The sequence below is a fragment of the Styela clava genome, chromosome 6 (assembly GCF_964204865.1).
Source record: "Styela clava chromosome 6, kaStyClav1.hap1.2, whole genome shotgun sequence".
Taxonomy (NCBI): domain Eukaryota; kingdom Metazoa; phylum Chordata; class Ascidiacea; order Stolidobranchia; family Styelidae; genus Styela; species Styela clava.
Window position 1 is genome coordinate 18,551,351 of NC_135255.1, and position 15,684 is coordinate 18,567,034.

Sequence of the window (15,684 nt, forward strand, 5' to 3'; positions counted from 1 at the left end):
GGGCACCTACCGGTATTCCGGTTAACCTCTTGAAGCCGGCTTACCGGCTTGTTTGAGTACGCTCTGTGCCCCCGGCAAGCCGGTTTACCGGCTTGTTTTTCGTGTCGGAGGGAATCAACTTTATGATCTCGTATCTCAAGAACCACAATGAGTATTTAAATAAATTTTATATTGCATGAAAGCTTGTTATTGGGACTAATTATATTGTAAATATCGGTGCTCTAATATACGATGTTTTAGTAAAATTGGCAATTTAAAAGTGCGTATGAAATTATTATATGATAACAAATATTCAATATAAAGAATTTCGACTTCTTGCCTAAATAGCCACATATTCGATCGACAGTATATGTGGAGAATTTGAATAGCTTTTTATATACGTATCCAAAACGATTTTACGATGAGCCATTCAAATTTTATGGCCAAATATATTAGATTATCTGTAGATTTAACAGCGACGCTGCGTCAAAATGATACTCTCATTGAAGAGAGGCTACGTCTCGTCACGCACAACTTTACGTATATTACCCAAATGCAACAAAACGTTGTGATATCCGCAATAACGTTACGTCGAGATGTTATTATTTAAATGTCCGCAGGAAGTAACTAATTAACCCGATGATACGCATTTAAAATTCGCACTACGCTTTGACTGCCTGCTCAAGCCCCATTAAGTTGTGGTTACGTGTACGCAATATGAACAAGATTGTGATTTTTTTAGCAAATAACGGAACAATAAAGACCATGAAAAATGTATGTACATAAAAGACTGCTTGCTAAAAATTTTAAATTGAATATTGCACTTTGTTGTGCCCGGAACAATGAAGAACATGAAAATATTTTGCAGATAAAAGACACATTCTAAATCCAATATTGCACTTTGTTGTACCAGTTATACCAATGGTTGTTGGTTTCGTTACCTATACATAGATACTCATTACAGTATTTCCACTTATATACGGTCTCGCATCGTTTCAGCAACGCTTTGTCTTTAGCAGCTGGATTGTTTTTTTGGCAATAATGTAAATTTTGCTGCATACATCGCATCTATTATTAGAACTGGCGTTTTGCGGTGGGGTATCTAGTTCTGGCGACGCATAAGATCTTGTTGGAATAGGAGGTTGATCTTTCTGCATTATTAGTTCTCTCAGATATTGATTCATGCACTTGCTTCGCCTAACATTCGTACAATCAGATATTTTGATCTGCAGAGCACGCAAGTACTTATTTTGGTTGATATTTGGACAAATACTGATGGGCGAATAAAACATTTCCCACGTGAAATTTTATATGACGATATTAACTTCCCTTCACTTCGCTATTACTGCACGCATTACTCGACGTCGGACTTCAATTCATACAGAGTTGATATCATATCGCAACTCGGCGACCGATGTCCGGCTGAGAACGTCGTCGTGAAAGGTATCTTGCGCATTTTGCCACGCAATACGTTTCGAACGTACTTATCAACATCTTCATGACGTTAGTCACGTGATCGGCTTTTGTGTAACTGCGTAATCAGTGCGTCATGGCCGTTTATCGAAGTTGTTCACCCGACACAATGATACACAATCGAATATTTAAATATAAAATTGGTTATATGGCAGCCACAATAGTAATTCGAATATCAACAAAAAGCTTATATAAATCTCTTTATGAACATCAATTATTGGCAGTATATTTTGTACCAAAATAACAAAATTTCAAGCCAAAACTCACGTACATGCAGAAAAATCACTGTTAGATTAGGGTCAATTTTATTAATTTTGACAAAATGTATTTCGAAAGGGAAAATACATTCTGAATGCAAGATAAAATTTCCTTTCGATTGAAATGCCACACAACGTGCTACCTATAATTGGTAAAAAGTTATAAGCGTGCCAAATAGCCAGTATTTAGACTTATTTTATTGTTCTACCAATACGGCGCCGCGAACCTTCAGGGTGAACGAGTAACTTCGCTCAGAGCCGTCAGAGTTCAAAGTGTTAAGTCGTACTGTTGCACCTGTCTGTTACATTTTTTCTCAAATCTCAGCTAGCGATTATATTCCAGTGAATTCAAGACTGGAGCATTCAAATTATACAGCTACTGTACGTTATGTCGCTTATACTAACATAGCAGTATTGCATTATGTATTGCAGTGCATTGCTATTATGAGGAAATTACCATACGTACGTTGTTTCACAAACAGAGCAGGTAGCAGGATTATACACACACTCACCTCCCACGTTATATTCAGAGGTCAGATGATTAGATAAGAAGCTTTATTGAGTCTCTTTGTTTCCAAACGATGCGCTACCAATCGGCATGTACTGACAAATATGTGTTACCTTGTATAGTTTTGTTGGCGCTCCCAAAAATATGTGAACCAAGATGGCGTTCACCGTAGTATGTGTACCAAGTTAGGGTTAGACCATAATTTTATTCCAATTTTAGCTCTCGAGTATCTCACGTAGTATATGTACCTGAAATTACTCGGTATAACTCTAAGCTGGTACACGCACTGCGTTCAGGTTCGCGAATACAGTTTTGTTGGCGCTCCCGAAATATGTGCACCAAGATAGCGTGCACCGTAGTATGTGTACCTGGTTAGGGTTAGACCATAATTTTATTCCAATTTTTCTCATTTTAGTTCTCAAGTGACTCACGTAGTATATGTATATACCTGAAATTATGACATAACCCTAACCTAGTAAACGTAATGCGTTCAGGTGTACGGTTAGGTGAAGATGACCCATTGCACAGTTTTAACACCTCGACTCGAAAGAGTTTTACACGAGCATGCAAGATTCTGGAAGCACCGCTTTTGATTCAGCCGAACAGCGCATACTTCTTTTTCTTTAAATTGTCATGGTAATCTACTAAGGATGTTTATCACAACATCATAACGAGGAAAGAATACCGAGCAGGCAATGAACTATGAGACGTCAAACGCACAAATACACGACCTTTGCTCAGTGATGAGCTGGGAAAATCGTAACAACCGGAACGCAGCTAATTCGTGAAAATTCGTAATATATATTTACATCACGACGCAGACACTACCACAAATTTTTGTCTGTCCTAAGATAGAGCCGAAGGACTACAATGAAATATAAAGAAATTATCTGGTATATGTCTGTTTAAAATTACAAGAATATTTTTACCAATTCAATACGAATGTGTATATTAGAAAGACGGGGTCAAAGCTCGGCGAAACATCCATTACACGTTATTGCTGTGCACTAAATATTTGTCTGCTGTAATGTAAAAAGAATTATGGCGTAAAAAAACGCAAGTTAATAGGTAAGTTCACAAGATGTACTAGAACTAGACTTTCTATGACATAATTTTATTTCAACAACCGGAACGCAAATGCAATAAAATGTCTAACAACCGGAACGCCGTTCCGGTTCGTTCCGGGTACAGCTCATCAATGCCTTTGCTTGAATAATAGCGAAACGCTCACTCAGATAAGGATCATGTGCGCCACTCATAGGTTAAAGGAAGGACGTATTCGTAACGTGTCTTTCGTTCATATTAAAGTACAGTAGTATTATTGAATATATAGTTAGTACTGGTTGAGATGATTCCTGGTTCACTTGAAATCTTTTCCTGGGAATAACAATCCTACAAAGTACATGGGATCAAAAACATTTTTTTCAGTAATTGAAAGGCTTTTATACTTGATCATTATATGCTGATTTGTGATCTGATAACCGATTGAATAGCATTGGTACATTCAGGCCCCCTCTCCAAATGTTTTCAACATTTTTTTTCAAATGCAGTTTTACGGCATTACGCCCCCCCCCCCCCCCCAATTTGAGGGCTGACCGCGGTCTTGCTTAATAAAATAATTTCCACTTAGTTTAGAGTCTAAGCATTTGGATTAACTTTCAATCCCTTTACTATTAGATGAGCTTAGGCGACACAGAGCACTTTTCCCTCCTTCTTTGTGCTTGTTTAAGTATGCTATGGCGAGAATGAAGATGATTAATTTATTTGATACAAAACTCTTGCTGCAAACCAACTTACCGCACGTGTGCAGTAGACTTCTGAATTAAATAAAACTAATAATTTTTAATCCTGCCAATACAAAACTCGTTTTGTCGCTTATTTAACTCTAACCTCACATATTTGCTAGCATGACCATACTTTCTTGGTAAAACATAAACAAGTAATACACAGGACTTATATTGCTGACCTGTGATGTAATAATAAACATAATTGAATACGTTACAGATATTTTGAACAATTTAATAACGAATAGCAATTTAAATGATGTTTAATTGATAGACGCACTAAAGGTCGATTAAATATTTTTTCTCTGACGTGTTGACAAGAATTTTTTATTTCAATTTAGATTCTGTGTTTAAACAATTTGACTGCGAAAGACCGAATTATTTTCCAATTGTTCACTTTTAATAAAAGCATGAAATTCAGAGTTCGAAACTGCTTAAACATTCAATAAAAACAATGATTTTCTGATAGAAAAAAAAAAACATACATTTCATCAATTGATCAAAACCAAATTAATTCAGATGATCGGTAAATTAAGATAAAATTTAATAAATTTACATATAAAGTTCACAACCCTCAAACTTTCAATTCATTTGAAGAAAGAACAGCCTTTTAATTTGGGCCAGTTATTAATTGTGTTTGACGGATAATAGTCAAATAGATAGACAATAATAGTCATAGATTATAACTTCCTGTATCGCTTTGGTATTTGTTCAAAAGTCAAAGTGTCAGATAATACTAAGTGTCGGATTATACTATCTTGCGCTTCATGGTATATAATGTAATAAATACACGACTCGGTAGAAACTTCAATTTTTCAGGCTAACTGAGTCTATAATATTTATTAATTTATAATTTCCACTGAAATATTCGGTGTTTAGATAGGCAAACTCACTTCTCAGATTCCCATAAAAAATCGCGTTTTTATCGTTTTAACGGTTAAAATATAGAATACAAAAAATTCTACGATAATAATATAATAAAGAATTGTTTATAGCAAGCTAAAATCACAAAAATTCTATACACATCCTCCTTTTATAAATTGAATTCCTAATTGGAATAAATACGATACTCCCGTAGTTTATCAACCAGGTTAGAATTAAGGCAATATTTTATTCCGATTTTCCTTATTACGAGTTCTATTACGACTGTCTGTGTTAGCCAAGTGAATATACTCCCTGCCCATAAACTTCCGTTCTTATACACAACTTGACGTAAATTGGGCGAACAAAATTAGTTATCTTCATATTGGTACACACACTTGTGGAGCGCCCAAAACTGTTTGAAGCAAAAATAAAATAACCAAAAGTCTATACACGTTCTCTTTTGCTTATCTCAGTATGATAAATTAAACGCTTAATTGGGGTATATACTCATGTCTTTGATGAAAAAGAAGATAGTCTTTGTCTTTCAAAAAAAATGAAAATCTCAAGTCATGGTATAAAGCTCGTTCACAACAGTTTCAGGTTGTCTTTCAGCACGTAGATTTTCAACAGTGTGGTAAACTGGATCAAAATCCAAATCTCCACCACAATCTCTTGCTTCGTGTGTGTTGGTTGGTGGAGCGACAGTTGCATTGTTGCCACAGGCGTCAATGTTTTTTTCTTTTTTGTATCTGTGAATAGTAGTAATACGTGGTGACACAGTCTTCATGGAATATATCATAGCTACCGTATTTTGAGGCGCGCTTTAAATCCTTTTTCCTCAAACATCAACTATGCGCGGTATAAGTCAATGCGCCTAATGTTAGAATCAGATAGTGCTTTATGGACCTGACTAAAAACGTAGGAATCACAGGTATTAGTGACTAAAACGGTAGGTAGCAGTAGTAAAGTAGTTATCACGTTCACATGTATCCTTGACTAGGAAGGTAGGTATCAGTAGTAGATGACTAAAAATGTAGGGTTAGGGTTACTGATATCATGACCCTACCTTTTAGTCATCTACTACTGATATCTACCTTTTTAGTCATTTACCTACCTTTTTAGTCACTGATACCTGTGATTCTTTGTAGTCGGGTCCGTTTGCCGCTTTATTTCCTACACTCAAACCCAGTCCTAGTGCTGAGTGCGCTTTATAGTTCCGGTGCGCCGTATGATCCGTGAAATAGTATATTTGTATATTGCCTTACAATAACTGTATACCGAAGAATGGGTCTTCATATAAATCAATTCAAAAGATATCGGACATGAAACTTTTAAATATTACAACAGTATCAGATTTTCAAACAACAACGATTTACGACGCTGGCAATATTATACATTCCGTTTCTATAGATGTTTTAATATCGTTATTTTAGGAGTCGAACATAATAATCAGAAAAAATTATACAATTTAATACTAATATGTATACAATGACTATGTAGAGAATCGTAAGGTATGAATTTCGGTACTCCCGTTGTGTGTGTACTGGGTTAGGGTTAGGCCATATTTTGAACCCGATTTTCCTCTATTTTAGTACTATTACTAGTTAGGGGACTGTCTGTGTTAGCCAAGTGAATATCCCCCATGCTCATAATTTTTATTCTCTATATGCAAATTGATGTAAATGAAGCGAACAAAATTAGTTACTTCCATATTGGTACACACACTTTTGGAGCGCCTGATTTTTTTACTAAAAAAGAACAAATAGTTTTTTCACACATGTTGTATTATACTCTTACTGACTTTAGTGCGACAGCAATCAACGCCAATGCTTCCAATCCAGAAATTATTCCAAATGCAATTGCAGCACCAACTGCGCCAAAGTTTTCCTTTCTGCTATTATATTGATCCGCTGCTGTAGATTGTGTTTCGTTTGAAGTCTTTTCTATGATTCGCATTGAGTTGCATAAATATAAAAAATAAATTATTTGAAATTATAAAGCATATATGAAGACTGGGGGACTGGCATTAAAAAGTGGCGTTTGCTCTAGATCAGTAGTTTTTAACTTTTTTAATTTCGTGACTCAATTTTGGTGCACAAAAGATTCTGTGGGCAATTAACGTTCTCATGCACAGGGTAAAATACAAGAAAAACAAGAAAATTGTTTCGCAAAGATGGAAACTTTAAATCAATAAAATGAGAACTACCACCCAAAGCCAAAATGCAGCAGCATGATTTATTTCAATTCATCAATAACTCTTGCAATTTCTATTAGGTTTGTGGCCCATCTGAAAACGTTTTTGTGGCCCAGAATTCGGCCATAGTCGACTGGGTGATAATCGGTTGTGGACAGTTGGGTGGAGAAAGCGAAGCTAGGACTATATAATTTTCCAAGTGTTACTTGGTATATAAAAGACTGCTGTTCATAGCAGGTGATAATACATGTCAAGTCATCGAAGGCTGAATTAATAAACATTGAAGTTTAAATTTGCACGTGTGAAGAATGCCCGTACCTTGACATTTTATGTATTCATATTTGATTTTGAAACCCCATATCGCGGAATTTCTGTTGTTCTCCCTCGAAGGCTTGTACTCGATTTTGACATTGTCGCCTATATCCCCATGACGATGCCAAATTGATTTGCACTGCGTCAATATTTCTCCAGAAACGGAACAGTGACTCGCTTGGGGATGATAAATATGGCAATCACCAGTGGAATTATCTGCCACGTTTCCGCCTGTAGAATTGTAAATTGATTGATAGCTGTTTTCTAAATTTCAATTACCGTATTGTACAAACCATAAGTCTATAAATTGCTTGGGATGTTTTTTTTAATTATATATAAGGCGCATCAGGCTTTTCGACGCAACGATTTTTGAAGCAATACCGGTATTGGAGTGTTGGCACTGTCCAATCCATACATACCATACATTGGACCTATGCCGCACAAAATCGATTTTTGAGAAAACTTAAGTATTTATAGTGCGCCTGATGGTACGTAAAATACGGCCAGGGTGTTAAAAAAGTTACGCAAAATTAAGATGAAATTTTCGTCATGACAACGTTGAAAATGTAACTGTTAAAAAGCGTCAGTCGTGAAATGTTTTAAGTAGCATTTCATCTTAACTTCTGTTCATTTTCCGTTACTTTTTTTAACACCCTGATATAATCTATTAACTTAATAGTCAAGAGCCGAAATTAAATGTTCTCAATACTTTCAGCAGCCGCATGCATATTTGTGACTGCTTGTCCAACGTATGTTTGCCGAGAGTTTGAAACAATTCGAAAGAATTTCAGTCACATATCCATATTCTTTCTGTACACACACTTTCATGAGTTCATGAAAATTTGTAATGTATTTTACGCTTACCAGCAACAGTGATAAGGCCCGCTGATTGGTACGTTATGCCACTTGTCCAATATCCCAAATTTAGCTTTACCATTCGTATAACGAGCGCGTAGTTTTTTCCATATTTCGAGTGTGGGAGAATCCATTCAGCACAATCATAATATCCATCCCTGTGCTTATCAGGTCGTTCAATCAGGTCAGAAATAGCTCCACTTGGATATTTATTTTTGCAGTTGCACAATACTCCGTGGACGAATAAACAACCTGTAAAAAACGAGTTGTTGTGCAGTCTTTAATTAAATTTGGCGCAAATTATTGCTCGGGGAAGTGAATTTAACGGTTTTTTTCCCGACAAAAACACTTGTTTCAACGCATTGGGGTTGACGGTAACGACGTTTTCTATTGTTTTTTTTTTGTGTGCGATTGTAAAATTACTACAGCTAATTTTTGATCGAAATTTGATTGTTCTAATTTGTTTTAGTACTGGTTTCATTGTATTAAAATCATTGTATTATAGCTTTTATCTAGAAAATTCGGTACTCCCGAAGTATGTGAACCAAGATGGCGGACATCGGAACGTAGTATGTGTACCGGGTTAGGGTTAGGCCATATTATTATTCTAATTTCCATTATTCCAGTTTTATAAAAATATGACCACAAAAAGGATGATTGCAGCCTACATAAAAAAATGTATTTACTGATCTTCATTAGTCTATAATAGTTTTTATAAAAATTATTATGAGTCTACGAATAATAATTCATTTTAAAGTATACCTTATGCCAAAAGCAATTTTTTAACATTAAATTAAATATCAATAAATAAAAGACTCGAATGTTTCAACTCTAATTGCTTGCTAAGTGGGTTGCTTAAACATGATCAATCCTTTTGAATCCAAGCCATTCCAAATATTCAAAATAGCTCTAAATTATATCATATTCTGTCACTTTACTTGCGTCATAATATTTTCATCTGTGAGTGTTTGTTACAATATATTTCATAACTATAATTTGTACATTTTACTTACCGAATAGTAATACTAAAAGGTAAGTGTAATCCATTCCGTCTTTTTTACTTTTATCTCAGATAGTTAACCTAGTATTCAACTGTGATGAAACGAGAACTCAAATTATATGGCTAATATTTGCCACGCAGCATGTAACCTTTACTAATATAACAGCATTGCAGCATTAGCTATCATGAGGTAATTACCATACGTGCGCTGTACACACCTCAACTCCCACGTTATATTCAGAGGTCAGATGATTGAAGCTCTATTGAGTCTTTTTGTTTCGAAACAATGATCTGCCAATCGGCATGTACTGACATCTATGTTACCTCGTCTACAGTTTTGTTTGCGTTATCCTAACATTTAATGTTTAGTCAAGTATCCAAAAAATATTCGGTGCTAATATATTGAAAAACGAATTTGGTAACGAAACTGCCTGATATTTATCCAATTGGCCAAGTTTGTATGAGTGACCGTGGGGTGCAGATGTCCTGTTACACAGTCGTAACACCTCGCCTCACAAGATTCTGGAAGCTTTGCTTTTGATTTAGCAGAAAAGCGCATACTTCTTATTCTTTCCATTACCATGGAAATTTATTTAGAATGTTTATCACAGCATCAAAACGTCGAAACGACGCTATAGAAGTTTGTGTACCAATAGAAAGGTAACTAATTTTGTTCGCCTACTTCATATCGAGTTGTGTAAAGGGACTTGAAACCTATGGGTGGGGGGTATATTCACTTGGCTAACACAGACAGTCCCAGAACTCGTTATTGAACTAAAATAAGGAAAATCGGAATAAAATTATGGCCTAACCCTAACCTGATAAACACACTACGGGAGTACCGAGAAAATAATACCAAACAGGGAATGAACTATGAGTCAATAATCGCACAAACGTATGACCTTTGCTTGAATAATAGCCTCTAACGCGCACTCAGATAAGGATCATATGCTCCACTCATAGGTTACACGAAGGACGTATCTGTAACATATCTCTCGTTAGTTTTAAAGTAATATTATTGAAAATATCATATAATAAGGACTGGTTGGATAGATCCCAAAATCACATGAAATCTTCCCCTAAAGATAAAAATCCCTGGTTTTTCAATTACAGCAACAAAGTACTTGGAATCAAAAACGTGTTTCCAAAAATGGAAAAACCTATTGTGATATAATAACTTATTATGATATGATATAATAACTTATTATTATGTATTTGGTCATTGAAGGTTGATTTGTGATCTGATAACCCACTGAATAGCATGGCGTAGCCAGCAAAACCAATATTTTCAGATTTTTTCCAATGCAATTTTGCGGCATTTGCAGGGAGACATAAATTTCTACGTCTCCTCCAACATCATTTTACTCTATTCTTTAACTATTTACTGAAAACTGACTTTTCCTGGCTGGCTTATCCAGCCGAGATAGATGAAAATGCGCGCTTGTACATCTTGGATAACTTCAAAGGCGAATGAGAGATCTTTTGAGATATTGTAAGATATATGTGGCTCCTTTTATCTAGCCTTGTTCGGAGCAAAATGCACGAAGTAGCGACGTATTACGTCATTATACAAAGAATGAAGATGAATATTTTTTTTGATTTACGATCTTGCTGCAGACTAACTTACAGTATGTGTGCAGTACACTCTTGAATCAAATAAAACGTTAAATAAATAGTTTACAAATTCACGACACAACCTGTCAACAATTTAACGCTAACCTCGTGTGTTTGCTGTCGTAGGGATGTAAGTTTCAGAATTTCGAATCGAATCAACATCAATTCGAATCGATTCGGAGCAATTTAAGAAAAAAGGGCTTGATTCTATTTGAAAAAACATTAATAGATACCAGCACGACACAGCGGCGTTACCGTTATATCGACCAAAAGTGTTTATTATCCTTGCGTTTAGAGCTTTCCAAAGCCGGGACACTCCCAGGGTCGTCGTATTTCATATTGGTAGCAGCTTTCGAGGGACCAATGGTTTCGCTCAATTTTGTTCCACTATTTAAAATGTTACAAAGTTTCACAAATATTTTGAACGTTTCTTCAAATTATCTCCATAATATTATTATAATAAAACACCATTGCTTCATACCTTATTAAAACATGTATGTCTGCGATGCTTGCCTCGCCATCATTGCTTCTTTTAAAATCATGGCGCATACGGTACTAACTAGCGATTATAATTTGGATGAATTTTGAAGGTCAATTTTAGAAAAAACAATCGTTATACACCCGCTATTATTTGTAAACATAATTGTATGTGAGTGAATATCTAACTGAGTATACCTTTATGTGACAAAAAATAAATCTTAGCCGTAATATATTTGGTAGTTGATACATCTTCTGGTAACTTTCTTAATTCTTCAAGCTCATTATTGTTACTTTATCAAAATTTATACTATATTTCTTCCAAATTTGAGAAAAGTTAACACTAATATGATTATATACTAAATAGAATCAAATTCGGAAATATTCGAATCGGAACATTGTAATTGGATTCGAAAAAAAAATATTCGAAACACACATCCCTAGACAAGACCAAGACCATACTTTCTTGGTAAAACAAAGACAAGTAATACACGGGACATATATTGCTGTGATGTGATAATAACAAGCATAAATAAATACGTTACAGATATGTTAAACATTCTAATGGAGTTTTCTTTCATTGAGATAAGATAGCAATTGAAATATATGTTGAATTGATAGACGAACCAAAGGTCGATTAAAAATTTGTTCTCTAACGTGTTGACAAAAATTCTTGATTTTAATTTTGATTCCGGGTTTAAGAAAATTTGACTACGGAAGACTGAATTTCTATCCAGATAGTTCACTTTGATAAAAGCATGAAATATAGAGTTCAAAACTGGTTAAACGTTCAATAAAAAAAGATTTTCTGATGAAAAAATAAAACACACATTTTATCAATTAATCAAAACCAAATTAATCCAGATGACAAGGAAATTGAGATAAAATATAACAAATTTACATATAGAGTTCACAACCCTCAATTGTGGGTTTAATTGTGTTTGTCGGATAATAGTCGATTATACCTTCCTGCGTCGATCTGGTATTTGTTCAAAAGTCAAAGTGTCAGATTATACTAAGTGTCGGATTATACTATCTTGTGCCTCATGGTATATAATGTAATAAATACACGACTCGGTACCCCCTTAAATTTTTCAGACTAACTGAGTCTATAATATATATTAATTTATAATTTCTACTGGAACATTGGGTGTTTAAATAGGCTACCTCACTTCTAGGATTCTCATAAAAAATTGCGTTTTCAACGTTTTAACGGTTAAAATATAGAATACAAAAAATTCTACGATATTAATATAATAAAGAATTGTTTATAGCAAGCTAAAATCACAAAAATTCTATACACATCCTCCTTTTCTTATCTCAGAATGATAAATTGAATTCCTAATTGGAATAAATACGATACTCCCGTAGTGTATCAACCAGGTTAGGGTTAAGGCAATATTTTATTCCGATTTTCCTTATTTTAATTCTATTACGAGTTCGGGGACTGTCTGTGTTAGCCAAGTCAATATACTCCCTGCCCATAGACTTCCGTTCTTTTACACAACTTACGTAAATTGGGCGAACAAAATTAATTTGGAGCAAAATAAAATCACAAAATTCTATACACGTTCTCGTTTCCTTATCTCAATATGATAAATTAAACGCTTGATTGGGCTATATACGGGATATATTATGTCTTTCATGAAAAAGATGGTCTTTGTCTTTTAAATAAATTAAATCTCAAGTCATGGTATAAAGCTCTTTCACCACAGTTTCACGTTGTCTTTCTGCACGTGGATTTTCAACAGTGTGGTAAACTGGATCAGGATTCAAATCTCCACCACAATCTCTTGCTTCGTGTGTGTTGGTTGGTGGAGCGACAGTTGCATTGTCGCCACGGGCGTCAATGTTTCTTTTTTTGTATCTGTTAACAGTAGTAATACGTGGTGACACAGTTTTGGAATGGAATATATCATAGCTACCGTATTTAAGGCGCGCTTTAAATACTTTTTCCTCAAAAATCGACTTAGCGCAATATAAGCCAATGCGCCTAATGTATAAATCAAATAGTGCTTTATGGACCTAACTAAAAAGGTAGGAATCACGGGTATCAGTGACTAAAAAGGTTAGTATCAGTAGTAAATGACTAAAAAGGTAGGTATCACATGTATCCTTGACTAAAAAGGTAGGTGTCAGTAGTAGATGACTAAAAAGGTAGGTGTCAGTAGTAGTTGACTAAAAAGGTAGGGTTACTGATACCCTAACCCTACCTTTTTAGTCATCTACTACTGATACCTACCTTTTTAGTCAAGGATACATGTGATAACCTAACCCTATATTTTTGGTCATCTGCTACTGATACCTACTTTTTTACTCATCTACTACTGATACCTACCTTTTTAGTCTGATCCGTGTTTTATTGCTTACACTCGAACCCTATCCTAGTGCTGGGTGCGCTTTATAGCCCCGGTGCGCCGTATGGTCCGTAAAATATTATATTTATATTGCCTTACAGTGACTGTATACCGAGGAATGGGTCTACCTATAAATCAATTCAAGAGATATCGGACATGAAACTTTTAACTATAACAGCAGTATCAGATTTTCAAACGACAATAATTTACGACGCTGGCAGTATTATACATTCCGTTTTTATGGACATAAGCATAAGTTTTAATATCGTTATTTTAGGAGTCGAACAAAATAAACAGAAAAAATTATACAATTTAATACTGATATGTATATTATGTAGAGAATCGTATGGTTTGCATTTCGGTACTCCCGTTGTGTGTGTACTAGGATAGGGTTAGGCCATAATTTTTATCCGATTTTCCTCATTTTAGTTATATTACGAGTTAGGGGACTGACTGTGTTAGCCAAGTGAATATACCCCATGCTCATAGTTTTTATTCCCTTTATGCAAATTAAGCGAACAAAATTAGTTACCTCGATATTGGTACACACACTTTTGGAGCGCCTGATTATTTACTAAAAAAGAACAAATAGTTTTTTCACACATGTTGTATTATACTCTTACTGACTTTAGTGCGACAGCAATCAACGCCAATGCTTCCAATCCAGAAATTATTCCAAATGCAATTGCGGCACCAACTGCGCCAAAGTTTTTCTTGTTGCTTTTATATTGATCCGCTGCTGTAGATTGTGTTTCGTTTGAAGTCTTTTCTATGATTCGCATCGAGTTGCATAAATATAAAAAATAAATTATTTGAAATTATAAAGCATATATGAAGACTGGGGGACTGGCATTAAAAAGTGGCGTTTGCTCTAGATCAGTAGTTCTTAACTTTTTTTAATTTCGCGACTGAATTTTGGTGCACAAAAGATTCTGTGGTCCATTAACTTTCTCATGCACAGGGTAAAAATACAATGAAAACAAGAAAATTTTTCTCGCAAAGATGGAAACTTCAAATCAATAAAATGAGAACTACCACCCAAAGCCAAAATGCAGCAGCATGATTTATTTCAATTCATCAATAACTCTTGCAATTTTTATTAGGTTTGTGGCCCATCTGAAAACGATTCTGTGGCCGAGAATTCGGCCATAGCCGACTGGATGATAATCGGTTGTGGACAGTTGGGTGGATAAAGCGAATCTAGGAGTATATAATTTTCCATAGTGTTACTTGGTATATAAAAAACTGCTGTTCATAGCAGGTGAGGTTCAATTACATTTGAACCCACGTACATTTGAACCCATGACAATTGCACCTGTATGCTATTGCACCTATGGAATTTTTTTTGTTTCACGTATAGTTAAACCCATACTAACCCTAACCCATGGGTTTTAGCAGCCGCATATAGATTGAACCGTGGATATACGCATGAGTTCAAATGTACACGGGTTCAAATGTACGTATAGATTGAACCCGTGGATATACGCATGGGTTCAAATGTACATGGGTTCAAATGTACGGTCACCAGCAGGTGATGATACATGTCAAGTCATCGGAGGCTGAATTAATAAACATTGAAGTTTAAATTTGCACGTGTGAAGAATGCCCGTACCTTGACATTTTATGTACTCATATTTGATTTTGAAACCCCATATCGCGGAATTTCTGCTGTTCTCCCTCGAAGGCTTGTACTCGATTTTGACATTGTCTCCTATATCCCCATGACGATGCCAAATTGATTTGCACGGCGTCAATATTTCTCCGGAAACGGAACAGCGACTCGCTTGGGGATGATAAATATGACAATCACCAGTCGAATTATCTGCCACGTTTCCGCCTGTGGAATTGTAAATTTATTGATAGCTGCTTTCTAAATTTCAATTACCGTATTGTACGAACCATAAGTCTTTAAATTGCTTAGGATGTTTTTTTAATTATATATAAGACGCATCAGGTTTTTCGACGCAACGATTTTTAAAGCAATACCGGTATTGGAGTGTTGGCACTGTT

At 35.2% G+C, this 15,684-nt stretch overlaps 1 long non-coding RNA gene across 1 annotated transcript; it reads right to left on the reverse strand.

Annotated features, from left to right (window-relative positions):
- Positions 1 to 13,066: 13,066 nt before the first annotated feature.
- On the reverse strand, positions 13,067 to 15,394 carry LOC144424385 (uncharacterized). Its single transcript, XR_013476675.1, has 3 exons — positions 15,287 to 15,394; positions 14,302 to 14,443; positions 13,067 to 13,184 (listed from the first exon to the last, which is right to left on the reverse strand). It is a non-coding gene; the product is annotated as an uncharacterized LOC144424385 (long non-coding RNA).
- Between the last annotated feature and the right edge of the window lie 290 nt (positions 15,395 to 15,684).